The following is a 25,765-nucleotide window of genomic DNA, read 5'->3' on the forward strand; positions in this document are numbered from 1 at the left end:
GAATGGTTTCTCAAGCAGTTGAGGCTAGTTATACGTTGGAGTAAAAATTAACAACATTCACTTCCATGCAGATGCAAATATAATCAGGTTAACTTTATTTTAAGCATATATCACATTTGCATTAATAACAGTATACTAAGTTAAGCCCGTTTAACAGTCTAGCAAAATGCATTTCATTTAAAAAATTGGGTATTGGAAGGCTTGGCACATGCTGGGAGATGACTTAATGGAATTATGTGGGATATACTTATAGAGGGGACCCAGTAACCTTCCTTACTTAGCACTGAAGGTGCAAAATCAGTTTCAAAGGCTGAGAAATGTAGTTTTATAGAACATAGCATGCTATTCTGACTGTCTATGTATGTTTTGTTTTTTTCTAAAAATGACAACCGACTCACCTAAATCATACCCGAAGCACTTCAATGAGAAATTCTGACCATAAATCTGCCTTGTAAATAAATACCAGTAACCTTGTCTGTTGGAGCCTTGGTGCAGAATATAAATGATGTTGGCATCCTGTCACTGGGCCAGAACTGGCATTGGGTGTTTGCAGGGCTGTGTTCCTGTTACCTTTCAGCACCTGGGTGTTGAGGTGAGATCTCAACATAGGCAATATGAGGGAAAGAGAGACTCAGTGGTTGCCTGTTCTTCTACGTGTCTAGTCACTCAATCTACCAGTTTCTCCAACTTGCTGGGCTCATTCTATCTCTGACAAAAGACCTGAACCTGTGTCATTGTGTGAAGGAGATGATCCCAGGAAGACAGGTGAACTATAATCACTAATTAAGGAGAATTATCTGTATTCCTCCAGTCCCAAACCAGCCTCATTACTTTCTAGTTATATACCCCAAGAAAGGTTAAAGTAAGGGATATTGGTTCCCACTGATCAGGCCACAGTGTGACACCTATTAAAATTCACCATAAAACTACATTATTCAATAGATCAGAGCATTGCACCTGCTTCCTTATCTCCTCCTAGGTGATTAAGTTTTGCACAAATGCAATTTGTTAATGTGGGGCCACATCTTCTCGAAAGGTAAATCTGTGAAATTTGGCAGGCATTCTCTTGGCTGCAGGTGCAAGATGAAAGACCTTTTCCTGGCTTTGCCAAGAAGAAAAATGATGCTGTGTTCAGATTCCTGGGAAAAGGATTCTAAAAAGGAGGGTAGAACCTGATTCCAGGAAAGGGGAAGAGAATTCTAAGAGCGGGGTCATGTGTTTCTCTCCCTTTGGGGGAGTACGTTGCCCCCAGAAGGCTGAGTTTGAAATCAGAAGTTTTAAATGAGGGCAGGTATTGAGCAAATCTCCCCATTAAGTGAAGCCCTCTGATATTTGGCGCTGAAGCCATTTGTGATGATAAATGATAACTTTTGCTCTTATGCACTATGAGAGCTTAATTAGAGCTTAATTAAAGCTAATTCTCAGAATCCTCTGGAAGGTAGAGTGATTCAAAACTAACTTTCATGCTAGATAGCTTAGGTTTGGAAAAGAGTGTCTTTGCTGTATATAGCGTCCCCACTCTCAGGCTCCCTCCAGTCCTGCCTGAGCCTTCACATCTAAGTTAAAGCAAGAGCTCTTTTTGCATTATAATATCCTTAGCCAACACTACAAGAAGCCAAGCCTGGGTCCATCTCAGCCTCCTGTGCATTTACATGGAAGGTCATCTTTGAATCTGCAGGTTCAGCTCGCCATACAAGTGTCTCAGGGAGTCACTGGTCAGGCTGGCTATCAACTTCCGATGGCCAGGAACCCAAGGCTGACACACTTCTTCCCACTGTACAGTGGCGTTGGGCCGGATTTCACTGAAAGGATGGAGAAGAGACGAGAGGTTGGTGGATTCAGTTTCCCACCTGATCAAGAAGCAGACAATCCTTATCTGAGCCACCTGACCTCCTCCTCTCAGCTGATGGTGGCCAGAGGACTGAAGGACTTGGCTGGCTGATTCAGCACATAGGAACCCAAATGAGGTCCCTACTGAGGCTTTGCAGAGCCATTCACCAACAGCCCCATTGGGGCATGGTTCCTTCCACCTGTATACGTCCTCTGCTTCACAACAGAAAGCTGGGAAGACCAACCAACAATGAGCCAACCAACTCTACTTTCCTCCGGGATTAGATGGCTATCTGAATCCTCAACTGCCATTGCTGAGGCTCTGACCCTCTAATTAGGTCTTCCCAACCCCCAGGGGAGAGACCTTGTTCCCAGGCTGAACATCTGGACTATGACCCTGTTTGCTGCCATCTGCCTTTGAGTATCTCTGTGCTAATTGCTAATCCTCTCAACCACCATATTGTATTCCTTCAATCAATTCAGCTTTCTGTTACTTGACAATGTCTATCCTGGTAACTTTAGGGTAATCTTTTATGGTCCTAGAGTTCTCCTCTTCTTCTTCAGTGCATGCTCTACTATCTCCCCAAGTCTTGAGGACAAGCCTACTTCAGGGGATGACTGAGGTCCATCAGGGTTGGGGAAATATAGATTTTCATGGGATCCTTCTCACAAATTCTCCTATGTAACTCTGGGAGGAAACAATATGCAGCTTTTGTATGTGTGACAGTGCCTCAAAGTAGATAGACATGCTTTGACATATAGATAATCAAGCAGTGAAGTCAGTTTTCCAAGATCACATGGTCTATGGGTGGAGACGGGATTTGACCCCAGGTGTTTCTGAGTGCCTGCTCTTTCTATGTATATTGTATTTTACACTTTATTTTACATGCGACTCCTTTTCTGACCATTGTGCTTACTTTTTTCACAGGTTTTATTTTTCAAGAAAGACTTTTGCTTTCATTCAATATTTAAGACTTCCTGCAAGCGTTGTGCATGGAGGATTCCTGGTCTCTGCTTACTGACTCTTAGGGAGGGCAAGTGCTGGATGACCTGGACTGGAACCTGGGTCAGCCTTATTCTGGGGGAGTTGAAGGGAGATGAATCAAGACCATTATGAGCATCTTGGAAAGATAAAAAGGAATCTATTCCATGGGTTTATTGAGGCAAGCATGTTGGAGTGGGCAAGGGCTTTAAAAATGACTTAGTCCAACTGTGTCATTTTATAGATAAGAGAATCTCCAAGGTCACAGAGTCTAAAGGTCCAGATAATGGAAGAGCCGAAATTATAGTCAACTGTCTATTCTTTCTACATTCCTGCCAAATGGAGTTTTGACTATTTTGAATTTCACAAAAGTCTGAATATCAGCAAGCCAAATGAAGGCTGCTAAAAAGGTCTGGCCCAAAGCAAAACAACCAACTGCTTCCACCTGGAAATGACACAGACCAGTCCGGCTTCTCCGGGCCTCCATGCAAGGTGGAACTCACTCCAGATAGGACTCATTCAACGTCGACCTACTGATTCTCAAAGTTCCTTTGTGGTCACTGGAAATGATACATTCTGAATTTGAATTCCTGTGGGTTTGGAGACCTAACGCTTCTGAAAATACTTAGCAGTTTTGAGCTTAGAAGTTTTTAAAATGGAGATTGTGAGGAAAAATCATTTTTGTCCGTGCCGTGGTATTGTACCATAATGAACACGATTATGCATGGGGCCTATGCCGTGGGGATAGGTGCCTGATAGATGGGACCACAGAGAGAAAGAAAATTTGAATGGATCTATCTATTTTGGACAAAACTCACATGCTATTGGACTAACGTGTAATGCCTGGTGTCTGTATGATGAAATATTTTCTAGTGGTTACAAGCTCCATAGACTCTGGATTCAGGATACCCAGGCTTAACTCTGATACTCCTGCTTATTAGGTGTAAAAACATGGGGAATAGATGGACCTTCCCTAAGCCTCAGTTTCCTCATCTGCAAAATGAAGATGTGGATCATCCCATAGCACCCATGTGGGAATTAAAGGAAATCATCCGAGCAGAGAGGCCAGGACAGGATCTAGTATGTAGTGAAATAGTCAGAAAGTATTTTAAAAATTCAGAAAATGTTTGTTGCTGTCATTTCAGTTATACCAAGGTCTTTGTTTATGAGATAACGATAGAGTGATAGAACTGCTCCTCCATCTATAATCCCCACTAGATAAATTAGCCATGTGAGGAAGTTTTATCAAATCATTAGGTCACGGCAACATTCAGGCAAGGACAAGCCTTGGGTCATTTTGGACTTTTGGGCTGAACAGAAACTATAGCTGGTTTAGTGGGTAGTTAGTGGTGGTTTAGTTGGTAGTTAGTGGTGGTTTAGTTGGTAGTTAGTGGTGGTTTAGTTGCTCTTTCCCAGTGGTGCATGGACCTGGAAGATGGCTGGGGTCTGCACCAGGCAGGGAGGGATAAGTTTAAATGAATACTTTTCTGAGCACACAGGAGACCAAGGCTATCTATCTGAAGGCCTTGATTCAGAAGAATGGGAAGATAGGGGATGAGGATTCAGGAGAAAAATGGAATTAACTGGACAAGGAAACTGAGCTGCATTTCTTCTCTTTTCTTTTTTTTTTTTCTTTTTTTAATTGTTGATAGACCTTTATTTTTTAAAAATTTATTTACATGTAGTGCTGAGAATCTAGGCCAGTGCCTCACTCATGCTAGGCAAATGAGCCACCACTGAGCCACAGCACCAGCCCCTGGGCTGCATTTTTTTATGCACCCAACAATGAAGGCATTCTTATCCCCCAGTTGATAGGTAAGGAGGAGTCCACTTCAAAGACATAGAGTGGCTTCTCCACCATTGCCAATAGCTAAATGGCTGAGCCAGACAAGAATCTCAGTGTTCTCCTCTGCACTCAGGACCTGGGAGCTTGGAGAAGGGACTTGGGACTGTGGGAAGAACTGGGGTCAGAAAAGGACGATGGGGCATCTCTCATGAACAGAGACCTGTCGGGGCACTTAAGAGAGTGCTTGTACTCAGAAAAGGAATTCTCTGGCTAGATCCACAGATCCCCCTGGGGAGTAGGCTGATAAGCTGGAGTAAGACCCTCCCTCCTGGAGGGACCTGCAGGGCAGGCAAAGGGGCTGGGGACAGTGCTCAGCTTTGCACTGGGAACCTGCGGGTGGGGGTCAGTGGGAAATAGAACTGTAAGGAAAGTCGGGTGTGGCCCAAGGACCTCAATCAGATGGGCCTCCATTTGCCCTCAGGGGCCTGGGACCATACACTGTCACTTGACAGAGATAAAGGGAAGGGAGAAACAGAGGGCCACATACCTACAGACCTGACCTCTTCTGTGTGAAGTCAAAATGCCAAGATTTCCTCTAACATCAATAAAACAATGTGTATTTCAGCTGACTCTGGGTTCACCTCCTCTGGGGTCAAAAGGCTAAAGGCCTGACATCTCAGAAATCCAGGCACTATGTTAGAAATCCTGTTTTCTCTCACCTCTTTTCGTGTGAATTGGAGAAGGCATCTGAGCCCTCAGGAGCTCTCTCTACCGTGCAGCTCCAGGCATTGACTTTGACACTGATCATCTAAAATGTCTATATTAATTTAATATTTGTTAATGCTTTCCTTAAGTTTGTTCTTTATAAGTGTGGCTCTCTACATTATTTTAATCAGTGACTTAAAAAAAAATGATGGGAATGATGCATATGTACATAACCTATGTAGTTTTTCAAACCCAGTAAGTTGATTTTATGTTTCAAGGTTTGAAAAACATTGACCTCGACATTGTTTTCCTCCCCTATAAAAGGTGGACACTGTTGGACGCTGAACAGAGCGAGAGAGGGTAGGTGGGTTAATATTTGTACTGCACTTGGAATTGCGGCAAGACACGGTCAGTGTCAAGAAATGTCAGAAATGTATTACTTTTATTATTCCTATCACCTCTACGTTTGTGGCTATTGTTTGCTTTGCCTGAACTCTCTGCAGAACAATTTACAAAAGCTCTTTGAGTCTGTGTACAGAAAAGCAACTCTCTGTCCTTAATTTACAGTGATCAATTCAATATGTATTAAAGATACGTATTTGTCAACAGAAGCTATTTTTACCCAGATCCATAGGTTCTTTTGACCCTGGTTTCTCACGTGATCAATCAGAAGCATCTTGTGAAACAACTGTCCTGCTTAAGGATCTGACCTGGGACCGTGCAATGTAGGTAACCACCTCAAATAGTCACCAGATCTTGAGCTTCACCTCATTATTTGCTCTTGGTCATATAACGATCTGCATAACGATGGGTGCATATGAAAATATTCCAACGTTAAGGTGCACATGCATGTCATTTGACCTACAGATAAATGCATAAGAGAAAGTGAGAAAAAATCATTTGCTCATTTTGGTAAATGGAGTAATGTTGGAATAATCTCATTTCCAGGGGATGGACATTGTGATAAATGATTCTCAGTAATGTGCTGAGCTATCAGGATACTCTGGCCATTTATCATCTTGAATGCACACAGGCAAATGGGATTATTATAACAACAAACTGCAGCTACCTACGGTTTGTCCTCTGTGTGTGGAGGCTTAGCTTTTATCCTACTTGGGAAACAAAGCTTAAACTCAAGTCACAAAATTGGGGAAGTTTTCCCTTGAAATAACTCACTGAACCTGATCATTTTTTAAAAGAGAAAAATGAATCTGGCGGATGAATTATTGGGTGATCTGGAAGTGCAGAAACTTAAAAAAAGAAAAGAATCTATGGAAACGGAACCTCCCAGCATCTGAGATGGGAGGGAGGCCTGGGAAGCATGGAACGTTAAACCTTCTTGGGCCACATGTCTTCAAGGTCCCCAGAGTTTCCCAACACTGCCACCCGAGGGACCACACTTTTACATCTGCACCTTTGAGGAACACCCAGGTAAACCATAGCATAGCCGTGTTCACCTTGAGCAACGCAGGATTCTTGGGACAGCCAAGGTGTGAAGCTAGCAGAAGTTTCCAGTACCCTCAGATACAGATTGTGTGGCTATTGTTCGAGAAGGAAAAATTGGATACAGCAGAGGGCTGTTTGGAAGAGGAAACATGTTTCACTTTGCCTGAGCGATTCTTGCATCTGATTTTGAGTGGGAAGTTGCAAGAATGGGTGAGCAAGACTGTCGTTTCTGACAAAAGCAGGGCTATGGTGGCTGACCTCTCCCTCGCGCTGGGGTTGATTTCTAATTTAATTCTTTTTTTTCCCCCTGTGACTGTCCTATTAATACAGGCAGGTTGTTATATCTTGTGCTTGCCATTTTTAAAAAAGCACTCGAATTATTTTCTGTGTTGTGTACTGCATTGGTAATAAGGCATCTCTTAAGATAGGATGCAGAAAACTGTGGGACCTGCAATTTGAAAAGAAATGCAGAGAATCTTTTGTGGGTAATGGTGGTGTCCCAGAAAGGATGAGTGAGGCCTTGCAGCTTACAGAGTGGGGTGGCTTCCATAAGAGGTGTTGGGAAGATTCCTAACATAGATGGTCATGAAGTGGTTTCCAAACCTCTCACTTTCCTTTGTTTGCCTTAGAAGGTCACCCCATAGGAAATGTGCTGGATTGATGGATGCTGACAGGGACTTATTTGTGGGAGAAATGAAAGTAATAAACTTCAAAGATTGGGACCCATTCTGAGTGTCACACTTTAAGAGGAGCAACAGACAAATTGCACAGTGCGGGAGAGGGAGGGAGCTAAAACCACATTAGTGGCTGGAAAGATGAAGTCGGGGTGGGTATTTGGTCCCAAGTAGAGAAGACTCAAGGAAGATGAGACACCTGCTTGCCAACATTTGCAAGTCATCCGATGGAAGAGTCGTGGAGCTTATTTTGTGTCAGGCCAGATAACAAAATTATCATTGGTAGGATCTCAAGGTAGAAAAGGTATGTTTTCTGAGCTACCTGACTGTGGAATGGGCTGTCCTGTTGGGGGACAGTCACAGTCAATAGGTGCCACAGAAGCAAACCAGCAGGGCTCAGTCTGATGGTGCTGGGTGTGGAAGAGGCTGAGTTCCATTTATATTGTTACAGAGCCTGGGGCAGCCTTTTGGCCCCAATGGAACCACAGTGATTGGGTTGCTAAATCTAAGAGGTGGAGTTGGAAAGAAAGGACCCATAGAAAGGGCATCTTTCAAAATCCTACTTGGCATATGCAGGTGCTCAGTGAAGATTAGTGGGTGACACATGAGGAGTCATGTGTCAAAATGATGGGAATGAGTTCTGCAATCAGCCACCTTGAATTTGAAATTCGGCTCTCTGCTTTTGAGCTGTGTGTCATGGAGGCAGCCACTGACCTGTTGAAGCTCCAAATTCCCCAACAAAAGAAGAGACTTGGTAACTGTATCTCCCTTCTGGGTGGCTTTAAGGATTCAATGATGGACGTGATGGTCAAACCAAACTTGTTTTTACCCCATGCCCCACAGACCAGATCCATCAAGGAGTTGCATCTTCGACACTTTCACTAGAGAGTAGATTTGATCAGAAAAGACACAGAGGGACAGAGATAGCGTCCCACAGCCCCACGCTGCCTTCCCACTTTCTCCCAGCACGTACCGGAACATCTTCCTTTTGGGTCTTATGACTCCAGGACCTTCCAGGTACATCCAGACATTTTGAAGCGTCTCTTTTAAAGGGTTGGTGAACTCAACAGTGACAACCATGTCCGAACCGACGACTGCAGCGCCTTGGACCTGAGTCAAGGGAGAACACAGCTCATCAGTAGCCTGTAAGACCTCTCTCCTGCTTCTCTGTTTCCTTCCCCATTTTCACTTTTGCTGAAGTTTTTATAGTATGTGCAACCAGCCCGAGGAGGCCAGCCTATTGCTCTGACTATGGATACCTATGAAGAAAAAGATGGAAAATTACTAATTAGAATCACACTCTTTCCCTCATTATAAAAACCATCCTAATTAGAGTTCTAGTTAATAGCTGTGGCCACTGGCTGCTTCGTGACCGCAGGTGGCGTGGGAGTGCATTTGGTGTAGCAGCAGCCTCCTCCAACAGGGCAGCTGAGTGAACTGGCTTCTGGAAAGGACTCAAACCTCCTACCAGGACGTGAAGGATTCCTGAGCTCAAGAGAGAGAGAATGCTCCGTGGGGCTCGTGCCTTCTTGCTTTAAATATCTAAGGAGAGAGTCCTTGTTGTTGAACTTGAAGAGGAAGACTCTTGACACTGAAACAGGGGAAAGAATTTTTCAGCTACAGCTGCAATAGCGGATCCCAGGAGGGTAGAAGTCTAGGACAAGATACAGCTATTTGTGGGTGAATTTGTCCATAACAACTCCCCCAAGTATCAGGTATTTGTCAAGCAGAGACAACCAGAGTTCAATGCCAGCTTTGACCCTTGCTGACAGTGGGGACCCAGGTGACTCACTAATACTCTCCAAGAATCTCTTTTCTGTAAAACTGGCCTGATGTTCATATGGGGTGATGTTTGTAGAAGGCTATTGTTATTATTATTATTATCCATTACACCGTGTTTACTATGCACCAGGCACTTGTAACTGCATACTTTCCCAGCACAAACTTAATGTGCTGGAAAATGGCCAGGGGACTATAGAATTTCTTTTGCTTAGGGCGTGTGTATGCCAAATGGGTAGATCTGTACAAGACCTAAATCACTTGAGAACAAGATAAAAAAATAATATAACAATTCCTCCCTCATAAGAAAGGGGTGGGATGAGATAATGCACAGAAAGCTGTTTGCAAGGTTCATGGCAAAGGTGCAACACATTATAGCTCGTGTTTTTTGGAGTAGTGATGTTCTAGGTAGCTCTATTTACTTTTTATTTTAGTATACTTTTAACTCCAATAGCAACCCAGTGTCCAGTAAATATTTGTTAAGTTAGATAAACTGTTTAGAAATGGAATTTGCTGGTTGCTTGAGTTTTCCAGGTAACAACCTAGTCATTGTTAGACCTTATTTCTTTTGCAAGTGTATAACCTAGAGAAGTTTCTTTTCTGTGGAGGTAAAAAGGAAGGATGTTACACAGAGAAAAGGACCCTTGCTTACTGACTCTGTAGCTAAGAATAAAATCTTATGGCTTTACTTTTTAAGTCTTGGTTTAAGATTCAGTTTATGACTATGGAATTTTTTTGTTTTTAAAATCTGTAAGAAAACAAAACCTTCAGCAACTTCCTCATGTTTGTTACATTCGTAACCCCCTGTCCTGGGCAGCAGGTGGGTGGAGAGATGGGTTCAGGGGGATCAGGAGTGGAGCAGACATGGTCAAGATGGTAACACCAGCAGGTACACTTGGTTTGTGTGCCTTATCTACTAGTAGTTAGTGCTTTACAACTATGGAGATCTTAACCTATGCCAAACGATTAAGTTAGAATCTCAAGTAGTGGAGGTTTTAATTCATTTATTTTCAGCATCTTTATTGACTACCAAGGACCAACGCCAGTTGAGAATTTATGGTTCTCACATAAGCCCCACAACACGAGAGCTGAATTTGTATCAGCTCCAAGGAACCCAGAAAGGAGATGATAACATAATAATAGTTGTTTCTCTAAGAAGAATAAGGTTTTCTAGGAAGGATCATTGGTGCTGGAGTTCCATTTTATGAAAGAGGAAACTGTGGTTCAGAGAAATAAGTATCTTGCATGAGAATTTGAAGCTATAGACTGGAAAGGGACTCAAGGTCAAGTCTTTCTAACTAGAGAGGCTGCACTTAGAGCCTAGGACTCCATGACCAGAGGTGGCCAGCAAAGGCAACAACTAGGCCTTCACAAGACAACCCAAACCATTTTGTCCTGAGGTCCAGACACCAGGCAGGAGCAAGGGAGTTTTCCAAATTGGGTGGGGAGCAATGTTGGATTTGGAGCCACGGTGACAAGACTGTGAATAAATCAGGCTCAATGGGAGAGGGGTCAATTAAATAAGGAACACACTGGAATGTGAACCAGACATTAATTTTTTGGCTGCTGGGGACAGAGTGCGAGTGGATTAACTTGGTTTGAAGGCTGTGGAATAGCCAAGAGTCAAGGTCTAGCCCAGAGTCAACCTCAACATGATTGACATCTTTTTATCTGGGCTGTAGGACATTTTGCAGCATCTCTGGGTCTATCTACTGGATGCCAATTGCACCCCTACACCTCTCATGACCACCAAAAGCAGCTCCGGAAACTGTCAAATATTTCCTGGGTAGGAAAATCCCCCCCCCGCCCAGTTAAAAACCATTGGTACAGACAAAACATGTGGAAGTCATTCTGAATTTGTTACTTTCTTCCCAGATGTAGTCAATGTAAACACTGAAGTACATTGAAATATGTTAGTTACATGGTCCCCTTGGTTTAATCCTCTGGAGTGTCCAGGACATTTTTTCCCCACATTTAAGGAATTTAAAAATCCTCTAGATTTTTAAAAATACAAAATAAAGATTAATATTTATTTTTAAAAAAACTCTCTAAATTAGAGAATGTGGGGATGCTTCAGAGACATTACTGGTCAAAGTGTTTGCTTATGATGATTTTAATTGTCTCTGAGAAAAACATTTGGGGGCCATCTCCCTTCTCCATGGCACACTGTTACAGGTATGGGCCTGAGCCCTCAAAAATCAATCAGCATTTGCTTGTGAATGAATGGAATTGAGAACATCATGCTGAGTGAAATAAGCCAGGCTCAGAAAGTCAAGGGTTGAATGTTTTCTCTCACATGCTGAAGCCAGAACAAAATAAGGGGGAAAAGTGGAGTCGGGGGTTGATCCCAGGAGAATTCAAGGGAGATCAGTGAAGTAGAGGAAAGGGTTTGAGGGAGAGAGAAGTAGGGACGGGAAAAGGAAGGAACTGTGGAATGAAGTTGACCAAATTATGTGTTAAGTCCATCTATGAGCAATTATGCATTATGCACAAACATGGACACACCACAGCGAATTTCACCTTTAGGTCTATTTATGAAGCACCCATTAAAAACCAATAAATACATAGAAGGGAGACCAGCAGAGTTGAGGAGGGACAATGGGGGAGGGAGGAGGGAGGAAAATAGGTAAGTACCGGGGATTGAAAGGGAGCAACTTCTGTCCCATGCAGGTATGATTATTTCAAAATAAACCCCACAATTATATATAATTATAATGTCCTAATAAAAACATTGAAAGATAAATCTGATAGCTGCTCCTAACCCTTCCTCCCCATAGATGTACGCATCAACAAGTGCAAGATACATACACTGTGGATTAAATATCTTAGGGGATTCACTATGAACTCATAAAGTCTTTCCCAGGTTCTTGAGGAGCCCATGAACCCCAACTAAGAACCTTTCCCATGTGGTGGGCTGGCTCTACAAGAAGATTCCTGAGCTGTGGAAAACAAAGTATACCCTTACAAATGTGATAGTGCAGGTCAAATGTTCCTTCTCTGAAATTCCTTATCTTGAAGTGCCTTTACCTGAAAAACTTTGGTGTTTTCCAGATTTTAGGATATTGGCATGGACTTTCTGGTTAAACATCCTCAATATGAAATACTCCAGAATCCAAAATGTTTTGAACATCCTGATTTCATTGAGGAAGTTTCAGCTTTTTTTGGATTAGGAATGCTCAACCCGAAATTTGGAAGACTGTTACCCAAAACAAAAACAAACAAACAAACAAAAACCCTAGTATGTCAGTATTGGTAAGTGGCATTTAACTTGGGAATGCCTCATATGTGATTGGGCCTTGTGGGTAAACTTCAGATTGGAATATGCTCAGAAGACTGGGCTTTCTGGATAATTTCAGGAGCCAGGCCTCATCAATTATCTCTGTGATTAGCTGCTGACACATGTATATCAACAATGCCTGAATGTCCCTGATGGAGAAAGACTTGGGGGAGATGGTGAGGTGGAAGGAGGGACTGTTCTCTGATTGGAGTGTGTTTCTTTTGCAGTTAACAAAGACTTGATGTCCCCTTTCTGTTGTTTGTCTCTTGCCCTCAGAATTTAAATTTCCTGGCCCTGACTACTGAGATGATACTGAATCTTAAAAACTCAGATCAACCCCAATATAAAAATCTGCCCAGTGGTCCATATCACCCTTCCTTGTCTGGGAAATGGAGGTGGAGGTATTCCCTCCCATTTCCTCTGGGGAAAATGGAGCCTACACATAGTATTTTCATGTTATGTGTTGATCAGGTGCTGTGTCATGCTACGGTGTCTATGAAATGCTGAGATCAATGACTATTTTGGGAGACAAGGTTTGTTCTTATTGAATTCTTTCATGAATTTTCACAACTCTCTTTTCTTTAATGCTATAAAAAACAATTCCTTATCAGTATAGCTGCATTTCTGATGTTCTTGCTCTTATACAACCTTAAGTAAAGAGACACTTTAGGCAACCCAGAGAAGGTTAGATCAAGCAGGAACTTTCATGTGTATCAACTTTACAGAAGCATATCTAATACACTGACTTGAGAAAAAAAAATGTGTAAGTCTTACTTGGTGATATCAATTGCTTTTCCAACTATTTGATGGCTATGATTTATCTTTCAATATACTATTTTAAAATATCTCTGTTCTTTAAAAACCAATCTGTTAATATGATGCATTCCCCAGTTACATGCCACTCACCAATATTGACATACTGGGTTTGTTTTTTTTTGGTACCAGGAATTAAACTCAGGGGTACTTGACCACTAAACCACATCCCCAGCCCTATTTTGTATTTTATTTAGAGACAGGGGCTCACTGAGTTGCTTAGCACCTCGCTTTTGCTGAGGCTGGCTTTGAACTCTGATCTTCCTGCCTCAGCCTCGCAAACCACTGGGATAACAGGTATTCGCCATCACATCCAGCCTGAGTTCTTGTTCTTTATACTACTTCATGATTATGAGCATCTACTCCCATTCTTTTAAACAGAAAAGTCACACACACACACACACACACACACACACACACACACACACACACATACATACACACACACCAAAGGAGGGGCGATGGAGTGATATTTATGTAAACTTTTTAGGAAGGAATTACTTTTTAGGAGACCACAAGTAATCTTCCATGGCTCTACAAAATGTATAACCGTTTCCAAAATTGAAACTGAAATGAAGAAAAAAAGTTTGAAAACGAGTGAGAATGAATTAAGTTGGCAATTTGATTCACACAATTTATGAGATTCACCTAACAGTTCTTATTTCAAGTGCTTTCAATCACGACTTCCATGTATTATTGAAATTGAGTTCTTTCCTTCTTCCTCATCTTATGGTCACTGCTGGTAAGAAGCAAATGCTTGTTTTAAAACTCTGCTCACTGGCTCCAGCACCTGCCTTGCTCACAGCTAAGACCTGGGCTGGCATTTAGTGAATAACGCTAAAGGTTAGCATGGTCAGGTTGTGAGGTCAGTCTATGCTAGTCAATGTGGTAGCCACTAGTCACATGCAGCTGATTCACTTAATTAAAGCTAACTGAAATTTAAAAATTCATCTCCTTAGGGGCACTAGCCATACCTCAGGGGCTCAAGACCCTCATGTGGCTAATGGATACCATATTGGACAGTATAGATTTAGAATATTCCCATCATCATTGAAAGCTTTATCAACTTCTCTTAATCCTCACATGAGGATTATTTAATCCCCTACCCATGCAGTAGATTCTGTGAGTCTTCATTTTACAATGAAGAAATTGAGACACAGAACCATTAAGCAACTGTTTTAAGTTCACAGAGTAAGTGATGAGACTTGAATAGAGATAGACTAGCACCACATCCTCCTTTAATGACACCCTATAGTGACTGCTTCATAACAACAACAATGAGGACAATAACTTACCTTTATTTAGTGTTCATAATACAGTTATGATTTTCATCATTTAACTTACATGATAATTTACTTACATTATTTAATCCCTATAGGTCTGACTTGGAGGTAGACCTTATTATTAGTACCTCTATTCTATTAGTAGAAAAGTAAAACTTAGAAGATAAATAAAAATGCTTGCCGAGACAGTAAGTTGGCAGAACCAACCCGGATATAAATCTAGGTCTTTCTGATTCTAAAACATTCATCTTTAAACACTACCTACACTGTGATCTCTGACAGATTAGAGATAAAAATAGTAACTTTTTTTGGTGAGAATAGCTTCTTTATTTTCTGAAATCCACTGAAGAATCATTTGCAGTGTTAGCTTTTTATGTTATCACTAAAACCACCATTGAGGACAATGATTATAAGTTGACCCTGAACTAAATTTGAAAACACATCTACCACCTACCTTTCTTTTTGACTTCGTGGGGAAAGAATTAGATTCCTACACCCGAGTGAAATGTGACAAGGTGGCCTTGAGACCTTGATATACATTACCTGATGATAACAGGATTTTCTATTTAGGGTAAAGGTAGAGATACAATTTTTAAAAGACTATCCAGTAGCCCCAATATAGTGGAATTGCAAGACAGGTAGGTGGGTCTGGTTTTACTCTAGAATATTTTTGTGTGTGTGTCTTTTTTTATTTGTTCTTTTTAGATATACATGACAGTAGAGAATATCTTGACATATTTATACAAACATAGAGTATGGAGAAATGCACAGACTGCAATATGATTTAGGTGTTGTGGCAGACAGTGATGTCTCATTTTCTATCTCAAATGCAGAGCAGTGCTGGGGGGCGGGATGGCAATCACACTTGGGAGTAGCAGGACTCACCCAGGATGGAGCTAGCACGTGCCCAGCTCACATCTGTCTGATTCTGTGGCCATCATTCTCCATGACCAATAGCCACGAATGGGTAGTCAGCTTCCTAAGCTTGTTAAAGGTGTGGCTGGAGGTGCCTAACCTGGGGTGCCCTGGGGTAAATAGGCTTCATCTGCTCAGAGTCCCCGAGGGCAGGAACTCACAGAGAAATGTGTTTTGTTTCCTCCGCAGATGGCCTGGGGCAGTGTGTCTGGGAAGAGTGTAGGTGTGTGTGTGTGTGTGTGTGTGTGTGTGTGTGTGTGTGTATGATGATCTTCCAAGGGAGGCTAAGGAGAAAGTTAGTTGAACTCAAGGTCTTCAGGGGTTGCCACTGTGTGTCCTTTGGGCAGGTCACTTGAAATCTCTGGTCTTTAGTTTTTTAATGCAGTTACTGGAACAATTCAATGTAATATTCAGATGGCACAGCATCTGAAACATACTAGCATGTATGAAATCTGAGTTTTTAAGGGAGAAAAAAAATTTCCTGGTTGATGGTGAGGCAGTTTCCACCGGTACATCCCCCTAGGGGAAGGATGAGGCACAGAGAGGAGAACCATAGAGAAATGGATTAATCCACTTCCCTGCTGGCTCCCAGCCCCTGACTTCCCTCTTCAAGGGTGGGGTGGGCTGAGTTCTAGAGAAGGGGAGGGAGTATCTGAGAGCACAGGAAAGCTGGAGAGAGAATGGGCTTGGTCAGAGGCACGGAGAGTATTATGGCCTGGATCTGGAACAGGCCTCAAAGGCCCATGTGTTAAAGGTTTGATCATCAGCCTGTGGTGCCACTGGGAGGTGGTGGGACCTTTAAGAGGTGGGGCCCCATAGGAGGAAGTCAGGTCATTAGGGGGCGTGTCCTTGAAGGGATCCTTGTCCTCCAGCCCCTTCTCCTGGCTCTTCTTACTTCCTGGCTGCTAGGAGGTGAGCAGCCTCCTCTGCCACACACTCCTGCCATGAGTACTGAGCCACCGCAGGCCCAAAACAATAGGGTCCAGGCACCATGGACTGACACCTCTGAAACCCTGGATCAAAATAAACCTTTGCTCCTTTAAGTTGCTTTACCTCAGGTGTTTATCACAGCAAAGTGACTGACACACAGAGGAAAATGATCAGGGCCCAGGATGATCAGAACAGAGGCTCTGTTTCCTTATTATGGTTTGATGACATTGATATTTGGGTTCCAACTGAGAAAAAAATATGAAGCTCTCATCTCACCTAGTGGCTGTCAAGTACTCTGGGACTCTTGGTGGTTCCCCCAAGTTTAATTTGTCCTTGGGATGAAGGTGTATGAATTGTGATGCTGAAGGAGCAGGACCCCAGCACTCATCTCAGCAGCCCGCCTGCCTCACTCAAGGACATGGGCAGCAGGGAATCTGAGGATTCCAAGGTTAATGTCAATAAGAATTGTGGACATTTAATGAAAGGCTCCAGCTGGAACAAAATGTCAGGATTCTGGCTGAGGCCAACCCCACTAGTGTCGGCAGTCAGAAGAGATGTGGATGCAAGGCTGAGCTGCAGTGCCCCTGGGCCAGGTAGCAGGGGGCGGGGGGGAGCCCTTCTTTTCTTTCTTTTTAATTTTTTTTCTTGGTCCTGGAGATTTAACCCAGGAGCAACATCCCCTTTCCCTTTTTAAAAATTTTGAGGGCTGGGGCTGTGGCTCAGCAGTAGAGCGCTTTGCCTAACCCATGCAAGGCCTGGGTTCGATCCTCAGCACCTAAAAATAAATAAATAAAATAAAGCTATTATGTCCAACTACAAAATAAATATTAAAAAATAATCGTGATTTGAGACAGTGTCTTGCTGAGTTGCCATGGCTGGCCTTGAACTTGCAATCCTCCTGCCTCAGCCTCTTGAATTGCTGGGATTGCAGAGGAACACCATGGTGCCTGAGTAGGGAACCCTTTCTTATGGTGAATGCAGCTCCCCACAAGGCTGTAGGGCTTAGAAAATGATGCGTGGGTTGGACTTGGTCCCCCGTTTCCCTCTCATCCCATATAGACACAGTCTGTCCAGGTGTTGCCCTTAAGAGAAGCCTGCCCAGAAGAAGTCCCTGAACACTCTCTGGGGGTGTTGAAAGAGACACTTCTTGTAAGACCTATTATTATCGTCACCGGTTTACATATGAAGTGGATATTATCCCCCAAACAGCCCAGATAGGATTATGAACCAGGAAGTCTGACCCCCGGCCCATGTCTTAGCCACTGCGATTCTCTTTCTCTACATCAGGGGTTGCTGCTGACCCTCCTGGTTGTCTTGTTGCAGTTGATTTCCATGAGGACTGAAAACTGTAAAACCTGCCCTCAGAATGGGAGAAAGGCACTGGTTGCTGTTCCCATGTTATGGGCTACAGGCCCCAGACAAGCCACTCTGTAGCCTGGACACCAGCTGGATTCCCTGCTGTGGCCCCAGCCTCTTCAAAAACCCAGCTGTTCATCATGAATTAAAATGCTGAAGAGCTTTTTCCTAACTTAAATCAGCTTACAACAATCAGCACATGGGAAGGCAGAGAAAAATTCTATGTCTGCTTTTAATAAAATACACTTTTTCATCAAAATATTTTGATAGAATGAGGAAAGATATGTGTGCTCATTAAAGTTTAATGACTGTCTCTCCCTGCCATTTTCCATATGAGGATCACACACCATGACTCACACATGGTGGGTGCTGGGAATCGTTAATTGGAAATAAATTTAACCCAAACCCAAACTTTATTGCCACGAGGACCAATCAAATCCAAGATGGAATCTATTGGGATATAAGAATGTGTGGCCATTGGTCTAATGGCTTTGGTTGATAATGACTTAGATGCAGTTAGGTGGGTCCCAATACATTCCAGGAACTTCTAAAAAGGAAGCTGGGTGAGAGCAGCTGGAGTCTAGCTGCCAGGTGACTCCAGTATCAGCTGAGCTTGAAGTTACCAGAAAATGCTTTGTCCAAGACCTCGAAGAGAAAGAAAGGAGGGCTCTGGGGAGGACAGAGTTGATGACCAGGTTCTAGCCATGCTCTGGGGACGGAAGCCTCTTGTCCACAGAGTCAATTGCAAAGCTCTCGTCCATAAATGTGACACTCACCTCCAAACGGCCCTAAGCTGCCTTTCTTGGGTCATCACTACTCAGGCCTGGCTTCCAACCTCCACCCCAACCAAGGCTGGCTCTTTGCTGCTCTCCACACCTGCCATCTACCTCCTGCCTGCCCTTGCTCATGTTTTCTTCTAGTATCTAGAATGCTCTCTCCATCCATCTGTACTGGTTAAATGCCATGGATTTATTGAGGATCAGCTAACCTTCTAGAGTCTTAAGTCATGAGCATTCAACTTTGAGTGATCTCTCCTCTCTCAAAACACCTAGACCTCTTAGTCAAAGCAGTCCTCAACCCTGCTTCCTGGGAGAGTCCCAGGGTGAGAGCAAAGCAGCCCAGTGGTTACCTGCATATCCTTCTGAATCAGAAGGACCCAGATTAGAAGCTCCTCGCCTTCCCTCACCAGGTGCACCATCATGGGCAAGTCACTTGCAAACAGATGAAATTGCAATAATAGCAGCAACCAACATATACCAGGTGTTTATTGTGATTCAGGCTGCAGACATCCACTGGCTCATTAAAACTCACAAGAACCCCAGGAAGCCAGCATTGCCATCACCTTTATGACACACCCGAGAAAACAGAATCTAAGAGAGGTGCAATGATCTGTGCAGAGTTACACAGGTATTATGTTGAGAAAACAGGTTTTGAACTCTTATAATTGGCTCCAGAGCCCTATGCTGCAAGGTACTATCTTCTCTGGACATCTGCAAAATGAAGATTCTACTAATACCTCCCTACCTTGTAGGGTGACACGGAGGATTCCAAAAGATAATATGAGAGAGAAGTGCCTAGTAGTTTTGTGCTTAATAGATCACAGGTTCTATCACTGTTAGTACCGTGTGCTGGCCTTATCCCTCCTCTTGTCCATGAGCTATGGATCCGAGGGCCATGTACCCATAACTTATCATCTCTCCTGTTTTTCCACCCCATGCCTGGCACTTTGATCCATGGTGACCTTGGGAGATTCAGTCAGTGGGGAGTCCAATTCAGGCTCAAAAAGAAAGAGGAAGGATTCTAGCATTTTCCTAGCATTTGGGTACACATGTCCTAGATAATGCTGGACCTCCAAGCCATTGTAGATTTTGCACTCTGGCTTGCATTTAACTCCCTCTCCAGCTCCTGTTTTATACAATGCATCTGCATCTAACTCATCTTGCTGAGGTCTCCTGTGCGACAATTCAATTCCATGTTTTCCTACTGTTCTCTTCCCTCTCCTCCCTGGTCTTCCTCGGGTCTTCTTTCCCTGCCCCCATCTCTTGCAGTGTAAGAACTGTCATCAGCAGACCATGGCCCTGGATTTCCTATCACCAGTCTGCTAAGCTGGGTCCCAGGCGCCCCCGCTTGTAGCCAGAGTTTCCAGAATGAGGAAGGACCTCTCACAGGTTGGAGATGCCTCTGCGGTTTTTGAGGGTGTAAGACACTTCCTAGGAACACCTCCTGCCCTATTCGGATTTGGTTTACCCTTGGGGTTCAGGAGGTTGGTGGTTACAGCTCATGTGCGCTGCCACACCCTTACCTCTTTCCTGAACAAATGTGACAAAAGCCAGATTTCAAATCTCCCTCACACTCCAGTCTCAGTCAAATGTCCTGCCTCTAAATTAGTTTCCACTGAGCACAGCCTTCCTGATTCCTTGGTGGAAACCAAACCAAACGGAAACAACTCTTTGTAAAGTATACCCTCCTGGCCCAGGTCCGCTCACTGGTGGAGTAAGGTATTTCGGATTCTGCTCCTGGGGAATGAAACTACTCTTTCCGTAAACCCAGAAGAGAACAAATACTCCGTCAAATTAATAATGCCTAAAAGATCAAAGGTATCCGTTTCCTTCATACATCCAGATTATTATCAGTGGTGCAATTAGATTCTATGTTGTGCTGCGACGTGCGCCTCCATAACGTGAAAAGCTTTCTCTTGAGACACTCTTGGGGACGAGCCACTGCTTTGTAATTAGCTGAGTATGCAGGCCTCGCCCCTGGTGGGAAAGGATCCATACACAGACCCTGTTCAACGTCCCCAAGAAAACAGCCAAAGATGTCTCCACTGTGCAGCTGGGGTGGGCCTGGCACCCTTCTCCAAGGACAGTCAGCCATGAAGCGGCAGCCTTCCTGGGCAGGGGGCAGGGCAGACCTCCCTGATGTGGCCCTCTGTTTCTCAAGCTGTTGAATTCCAGTTCTCCCCACATGAAGCACCCCTGGGGCGGCCCCAGGACGCACTCCTCTGTTTTGCATGTGTTTCTGATTTTGCCTGCAACCTTCACATCCTCATTTTAATCCAGGCTCTTAAGGCCTTTTAGGTCCATGGTGGGTCTACAGGTGGTAACTGGGGTGAAAGAGCTAAAAGGGGCTTGGAGTAGTCCACATTCCTCAGTGGGCAGTACCATTGTATTCAGGTTCAGGTGGATCTCACCTTAGGGTGGCTCAGGTGCCTTCCACACAGGAACAAACCAAGAAAAGGGGCGGAGGGAGCCAGTTCGCAGCCCTGCCTCTATAAGCCAGACTGCGAGGTTTGGAGGCCCAGCTCTCCTACTTACTGGCTGTGTGACCTTGGACAAGTTATACATCCTATCTGACCTTCAGTTTTCTCATGGGTGGAGTGGAAATGTGCTACTTCCTACCTCCCATTGATACATGTGAATCTTTGATAATGGCATTCAGAACCCAGTCACTGAAAGGAAAAAAAAAAGTCTCAAAGGAAGCCACCACTTTGAATGCCACACAATGGTTACCAGCTTCACTAATGATTCACAGGAAAGAAGGCCTACTCCCCACTTGGGCCCACTTGGGCCCACTTCCCCCCCACCTGGAGGGCCATTAAGGTATCATAGGCTTATTATGGAGCTTTGATTCATAACCACTTTAGGGGAATGCAGCTGCTTGGGATCCCTGCTTATCATGTAACCACTTCAAGAAGAATGTTCTCCAGATCCTAGGGAAGGGCTCTCAGCCCTGGGTAAGTGGCAGGGAGTGTCACTCCCCCTAGCTCCCTGCCAGCTGCTCAGATTCCTGATTTGAGGGTTCAAAGGGGTCTCAAGGGGGTGGCTGATGACAGACACCATCGAAAGCTGCAGTGGTGCCCCTGGGAAGCAGGAGAAGTAGGCTCCCTGTTTCCCACCCACCCTCAGCTCTCCCCTGCCATGGCTCTGAGGGCTTTTCACAGAAATGTCTGGTGGTACCTGGTGAGGCACTATTGCAACCATCACCTAAGTGGACAAAACAAACCCCCGGTGACGGAAGTTGGGAAAGTGGCCCTCTTGGTATTGGTGAGGGGGTTACTGAGAGGGAAAAGCAGAAAGGAACTTCCTGCTTCCAATCTGCTACTGATTGTGAAAGTCATTGTCACGGAACTGTACATTTCAGCTTATGATCCTACTGTATAAAATTATACCTCTGTGAACAATCCCACTGTCCAGGACGCAGAGGGAGGTGACACAGGCGGCTCACATATCATATGGCATGCCTGACCCACTTTAGTCCAGAGACACGGAAAGTTCTGAGTCTCTGTGATGCATTACGCATCTTGATCTTCCTCCACAAGTGTGTTTATATCCACAGGTTATATTTATATCTGCAGTCACATCTATATATTTAAATCTGAAGAGACGAGGAGTGTTATATGTGCGTGACTATATATAGGGCAGATTAGTTCTTTCAAAGAACAGGAGGATCCTAACTCTATTATTTTTCTTTCAAGCAGGACACACACACACACACACACACACACACACACACACACATCTAATGAACAACCTTGCCTTTTTCTCTTCTCTGAGATGCTAAAACTGACCTTGATGATGACCTTGGGGATGGTCAGCACAGTGGACTTCTGCTTGGCCAGAACGTCTTTGGTCTCATTGATGCGAGCCGTGACGAAGAAGTGCAGGAATCCTTGTTCCAGTGGCTGGCTCATGTACTCCCTAGCTCTGACCAGCACCTCCTCTTTTTTGACTGACAGGAAGAAAAACGAACAGGCTGTCAGCAAGACCTGAGACAAGATCTGCTTTTCTTTTCCCCTTGGTCTCTCATCCTTCCCACATTAGCACATAAGTCACCAAGGTTGGGGGTAAATGGAACAAAGAGTCAATCCAGGACAAGCCCTCCTGTTTCTTGGGTGAAGAAAGAATATGCTGGAAAATTTCATATTCAGTGAAATCTTACTAGAGAAAATGTGTCAAGCTCTCCAAACATGGCTTTTTTTGTTGTTGTAAAATGGAAAGCAATAACAAAGATATCTAAAATGGAGGATCAAGGAGTGTTTTAATTGGCTGTTTTGATTTGGGTAGGGTCAATCCAAGATGGTGGATGGGGAACAGTGAAGTCCAAAGTCCTAGTTCCAAGAACCATCCCCTTGTAGAATAAGCAACATCTCCTGCAGGGCATCGACCACCCTTGGGCAAAACTGTCAACTACCAAAACCTTGTCCTTATAGCACTTTATATTTTCTCTCCAGCTTTTTCTGTACCAATCTGATATCATGATTTTTCTATTTAAGAGACGGAAGTTGGTGTACCCAATTCCCATCCTAGGACTCTCTCTCCCTCCCTCTCCTACTTGTCATGTAGAAGACCAAATGCTTATTTCCTCAAGTCATTGCTGTTAGTTTTTAGAAACTGGAGACAAGCCACAAAGGGTGACACCAAGAAGATGGGGGTGGTCCTGGCTCCCCTCTGATCATCCTGCTATGGTGAGTTCTGTCTTGTGGCTCTGGCCCTCCCTCTCATTTCCCACAGCCCAGGATGCTAGATAGCAAAGGGCAGTTCTTCTGGAGGCCCAGAGTACATTGGCATCTGCTGCCACCTGGCCAGAGCCAGGTGTCTGCCCCACATCAGCTGGCAGACCCAGCAGGTGAGTGGGTGACTCATGCCTACATCCCCACCCACCCACAGGCCACACACTCCATAAACAGTCACAGACTGAACATCTCCTCTACCTTCCTGCCCAAGGTCTGGCCCAAAATGTGTTCTTTCTGAAGAAGTTGTTGAGGGAACAGCTCCCATGGCTGGTGGTTTAAGTGTTGAGAGCAGCTCGTTTTAGCCCACCCAACTCCACAGAAGAAGTCCCCTAAGGAGGCTGAATGCTGCCTGTGGCCGAGGAAGCACCAGGGCCCAGGGAGGGTGCCTGACTCACTGCTGCCCTCTCAGGGGTGGACACATCAGCCAAGGTCATCATGCCTGGTGGGACTCTCACACCTGGAGTGGACCTGTGGCAGCCAGCCCCAGCCTAAAGATCACCAAGAGTCCAGGAAAGGCCTCTGCCATGGGCAGTGCCCACACTGGAAGTCTCTTTACAGATGTGTAGGAGCTGTGACTGCTCTAGCTCCTGATCAAAAGAGTTCTCAGTCTTGGTTCCTCATCATGACCACCTGAAGTCTTCAAAAAACCTGTCATTCCGGATCCCAACACCGACCAATGGAGTCAGGGTGTTGGAGATTGGGGGCTGGGCATCAGTCATTTCTTTTAAAGTTCTTCAGCTGACTCTGATGTGCAACCTGGGTTGGGAAACATGGCTCCAACCGCCAGGGGCAGCCCTGAAGGACCAGCCCCGTGGAAAGCCTTGGCTGCAAGGAAGGGAACAGCCTTCTCACCCAGGCTCTTGCCACTCCAGATGTGGCTGCCCAACAGCAGTAGCACCGTCACCGAGAGCCAGTTTTCTGACTCCATCACGCATCTGAGTCAGGATTTGAATCAGACGTCAGGCGATGCCTGTGTAAGCCAGAAGCTCTCAGGACAGGAGGCTCAGACACGAGAAGGGGTGGAGATTTGGCAGGATTAGGGCAAATGTAGGGCAGTTTGGATTGTAAAATGGAAAGTTCTGCATCCAAAGAACATCAAGCATGGATTCCTGGAAAACCAAAAAGATGGGCCATCCTAGACTGGGGGTTGTCAATGGCAGGCTGTATTGTCCCCTCCAGGAGACATATAGCCATGTCCAGAAAATTTTTGGGTTGTCCCAAAAAGGCTGGGGGTGGGTTGCTGTTGGAACCTGGTGGGTAGAGGTCTAAGATGCTGCTAAACATCCTACAAGGCACAGGACAACCCCACGAGAGAGGTATCCAGATGTCAATATGTCGGAGACCAGCTCCAACAGGGGGTCTCAGGAGATGAACTGATGGTGAGGAGTCGGCAAAAGAGGGGTGGAGAAACAACACAGACACCAAAGTGCAGGTGTTGATCCCAATCTTTACTTGTGAAGTTGATCATATATACTTTTCATTTTGGCAGGCTCACAGTACTTTGTGGTTACAAAACAGGAATCATTATTCAAAGAAATAAAATATTACGTAGTTACAATTAGAATAGAATAATGTATCTTGGCTTATGCATAAGCAAGCATTTGTACTTTCAGTTCACGTTTTGTTTTGAGCTGTTTCTGCTTAGTTAACTTTTAATAATAGTTACAAATGTCCCAAACTATTGGCCTATACCTTGACTATTCTTTCTTGACTTACTGACTGGAACCGATGCCATGGTTACGGCAAGTAGTTGACTTGTTATTAATTTTAATCAACCAGGAGTAAGAGCACAAACCATTGTGCACAGGAACAAGAACAAGTTGCCCATTACAAAGCACTAATCTGTCTTCTTAACATTAATTTTTCTTCTCTAGATTTTAATTTAATTTCTTGAAAACTTCCTTGACAGGAATACAGGGAGTTTTTCATTAGACATTAACAATTTACACTCCACAGCTGAACCATTGCATTTAGAGCAAACAGATCTATGCTTTAGAAGTAGTTGCATTAATTGGGAAAGTCATGATTTTTCCTTCATACTTAATGGTCATATGAGAAATCACAACTATACTTATTAAAGGAATACAAAAACAAATCAGCCCATTCCCAGAAACATACTGCGCTCCTCCAGAGGATGGACGCCTTGCGTCATCCACCTCAGTAGGGCCTTGCCATTGCCTGAGTCGGGGAGGGGTGCAGCATCAATAGAAGCAGGGCTGAGCAATCCTGCCCGCAGCTCTGGAGATGGCTGGAATTTATTAGTCCACTGGAGACGAGGACTCAACAACTGGCTAGGTTGGCTTGGTTCCCAGGAGAGTGCTATTCTATTCGGAGCCTATTCTTTGAAGTTAGGCTCTTACCTTGACTTTGATCCCTGAATGCTGCTTCTCGAATGACCCACTCATGCAGTCATCACTGCACCTGATTCTGGACCCCACGTCCTCCTGCCATCCAGTGAGTGAGACTCCAGCCCTCTC

At 44.3% G+C, this 25,765-nt stretch overlaps 1 pseudogene; it reads right to left on the reverse strand.

Moving 5' to 3' along the window:
* Positions 1-1,648: 1,648 nt before the first annotated feature.
* The window catches only part of LOC144250960 (coagulation factor XIII A chain-like), a 46,277-nt pseudogene continuing 22,160 nt past the window's right edge, over positions 1,649-25,765 (reverse strand).

Source organism: Urocitellus parryii, chromosome Y (assembly GCF_045843805.1).
Source record: "Urocitellus parryii isolate mUroPar1 chromosome Y, mUroPar1.hap1, whole genome shotgun sequence".
NCBI lineage: Eukaryota > Metazoa > Chordata > Mammalia > Rodentia > Sciuridae > Urocitellus > Urocitellus parryii.